Here is a 3,498-nt window from a genome sequence, read left to right as displayed (position 1 = left end):
ACTTCTGCTTCCCAGGCACAGAGAAGGTGCTAGCAGGGAATTCTCTGCCTGCCTTTCCCCAGTGCTCTGCAAGCTCTCCAGGACAACATAGAATCTGGGGCTCTGTGCTTTCTTTCGTTCTGAACAAGTGTGACTGTTTTCTGCACAAAAGCGATTCTGCGAAGCAATGTGAACACTTCTTCCTCCCAGGCACAGAGAAGGTGCTAGCAGGGAATTCTCTGCCTGCCTTTCCCCAGTGCTCTGCAAGCTCTCCAGGACAACATAAAATCTGGGGCTCTGTGCTTTCTTTCGTTCTGAACAAGTGTGACTGTTTTCTGCACAAAAGCGATTCTGCGAAGCAATGTGAACACTTCTGCTTCCCAGGCACAGAGAAGGTGCTAGCAGGGAATTCTCTGCCTGCCTTTCCCCAGTGCTCTGCAAGCTCTCCAGGACAACATAAAATCTGGGGCTCTGTGCTTTCTTTCGTTCTGAACAAGTGTTATTGTTTTCTGCACAAAAGCGATTCTGCGAAGCAATGTAAAAAGGCACAGAGAAGGTGCTAGCAGGGAATTCTCTGCCTGCCTTTCCCCAGTGCTCTGCAAGCTCTCCAGGACAACATCAAATCTGGGGCTCTGTGCTTTCTTTCGTTCTGAACAAGTGTTACTGTTTTCTGCACAAAAGCGATTCTGCGAAGCAATGTGAACAGGCACAGAGAAGGTGCTAGCAGGGAATTCTCTGCCTGCCTTTCCCCAGTGCTCTGCAAGCTCTCCAGGACAACATAAAATCTGGGGCTCTGTGCTTTCTTTCGTTCTGAACAAGTGTGACTGTTTTCTGCACAAAAGCGATTCTGCGAAGCAATGTGAAAACTACTGCTTCCCAAGCACAGAGAAGGTGCTAGCAGGGAATTCTCTGCCTGCCTTTCCCCAGTGCTCTGCAAGCTCTCCAGGACAACAGCAAATCTGCGGCTCTGTGCTTTCTTTCGTTCTGAACAAGTGTTAGTGTTTTCTGCACAAAAGCGATTCTGCGAAGCAATGTGAACAGGCACAGAGAAGGTGCTAGCAGGGAATTCTCTGCCTGCCTTTCCCCAGTGCTCTGCAAGCTCTCCAGGACAACAGCAAATCTGCGGCTCTGTGCTTTCTTTCGTTCTGAACAAGTGTTAGTGTTTTCTGCACAAAAGCGATTCTGCGAAGCAATGTGAACAGGCACAGAGAAGGTGCTAGCAGGGAATTCTCTGCCTGCCTTTCCCCAGTGCTCTGCAAGCTCTCCAGGACAACATAAAATCTGCGGCTCTGTGCTTTCTTTCCTTCTGAACAAGTGTTAGTGTTTTCTGCACAAAAGCGATTCTGCGAAGCAATGTGAACAGGCACAGAGAAGGTGCTAGCAGGGAATTCTCTGCCTGCCTTTCCCCAGTGCTCTGCAAGCTCTCCAGGACAACATAAAATCTGGGGCTCTGTGCTTTCTATTGTTCTGAACAAGTGTGACTGTTTTCTGCACAAAAGCGATTCTGCGAAGCAATGTGAACACTCCTGCTTCCCAGGCACAGAGAAGGTGCTAGCAGGGAATTCTCTGCCTGCCTTTCCCCAGTGCTCTGCAAGCTCTCCAGGACAACATAAAATCTGGGGCTCTGTGCTTTCTTTCGTTCTGAACAAGTGTGACTGTTTTCTGCACAAAAGCGATTCTGCGAAGCAATGTGAACACTTCTGCTTCCCAGGCACAGAGAAGGTGCTAGCAGGGAATTCTCTGCCTGCCTTTCCCCAGTGCTCTGCAAGCTCTCCAGCACAACAGCAAATCTGGGGCTCTGTGCTTTCTTTCCTTCTGAACAAGTGTTAGTGTATTCTGCACAAAAGCGATTCTGCCAAGCAATGTGAACACTTCTGCTTCCCAGGCACAGAGAAGGTGCTAGCAGGGAATTCTCTGCCTGCCTTTCCCCAGTGCTCTGCAAGCTCTCCAGGACAACAGCAAATCTGGGGCTCTGTGCTTTCTTTCGTTCTGAACAAGTGTTAGCGTTTTCTGCACAAAAGCGATTCTGCGAAGCAATGTGAACACTTCTGCTTCCCAGGCACAGAGAAGGTGCTAGCAGGGAATTCTCTGCCTGCCTTTCCCCAGTGCTCTGCAAGCTCTCCAGGACAACATAGAATCTGGGGCTCTGTGCTTTCTTTCGTTCTGAACAAGTGTTAGTGTTTTCTGCACAAAAGCGATTCTGCCAAGCAATGTGAACAATTCTGCTTCCCAGGCACAGAGAAGGTGCTAGCAGGGAATTCTCTGCCTGCCTTTCCCCAGTGCTCTGCAAGCTCTCCAGGACAACATAAAATCTGGGGCTCTGTGCTTTCCTTCGTTCTGAACAAGTGTGACTGTTTTCTGCACAAAAGCGATTCTGCGAAGCAATGTGAACACTTCTGCTTCCCAGGCACAGAGAAGGTGCTAGCAGGGAATTCTCTGCCTGCCTTTCCCCAGTGCTCTGCAAGCTCTCCAGGACAACAGCAATTCTGGGGCTCTGTGCTTTCTTTCGTTCTGAACAAGTGTTAGTGTTTTCTGCACAAAAGCGATTCTGCGAAGCAATGTGAACACTTCTGCTTCCCAGGCACAGAGAACGTGCTAGCAGGGAATTCTCTGCCTGCCTTTCCCCAGTGCTCTGCAAGCTCTCCAGGACAACATAGAATCTGGGGCTCTGTGCTTTCTTTCGTTCTGAACAAGTGTGACTGTTTTCTGCACAAAAGCGATTCTGCGAAGCAATGTGAACACTTCTGCCTCCCAGGCACAGAGAAGGTGCTAGCAGGGAATTCTCTGCCTGCCTTTCCCCAGTGCTCTGCAAGCTCTCCAGGACAACATAAAATCTGGGGCTCTGTGCTTTCTTTCGTTCTGAACAAGTGTGACTGTTTTCTGCACAAAAGCGATTCTGCGAAGCAATGTGAACACTTCTGCTTCCCAGGCACAGAGAAGGTGCTAGCAGGGAATTCTCTGCCTGCCTTTCCCCAGTGCTCTGCAAGCTCTCCAGGACAACAGCAAATCTGGGGCTCTGTGCTTTCTTTCGTTCTGAACAAGTGTGACTGTTTTCTGCACAAAAGCGATTCTGCCAAGCAATGTGAACACTTCTGCTTCCCAGGCACAGAGAAGGTGCTAGCAGGGAATTCTCTGCCTGCCTTTCCCCAGTGCTCTGCAAGCTCTCCAGGACAACATAAAATCTGGGGCTCTGTGCTTTCTTTCGTTCTGAACAAGTGTGACTGTTTTCTGCACAAAAGCGATTCTGCGAAGCAATGTGAACACTTCTGCTTCCCAGGCACAGAGAAGGTGCTAGCAGGGAATTCTCTGCCTGCCTTTCCCCAGTGCTCTGCAAGCTCTCCAGGACAACATAGAATCTAGGGCTCTGTGCTTTGTTTCGTTCTGAACAAGTGTGACTGTTTTCTGCACAAAAGCGATTCTGCGAAGCAATGTGAACACTTCTGCTTCCCAGGCACAGAGAACGTGCTAGCAGGGAATTCTCTGCCTGCCTTTCCCCAGTGCTCTGCAAGCTCTCCAGGA

This window comes from Strix uralensis, chromosome 35 (genome assembly GCF_047716275.1).
Source record: "Strix uralensis isolate ZFMK-TIS-50842 chromosome 35, bStrUra1, whole genome shotgun sequence".
NCBI classification, from domain to species: Eukaryota; Metazoa; Chordata; class Aves; order Strigiformes; family Strigidae; genus Strix; species Strix uralensis.
Note: the sequence above shows the minus strand (reverse complement) of the source record.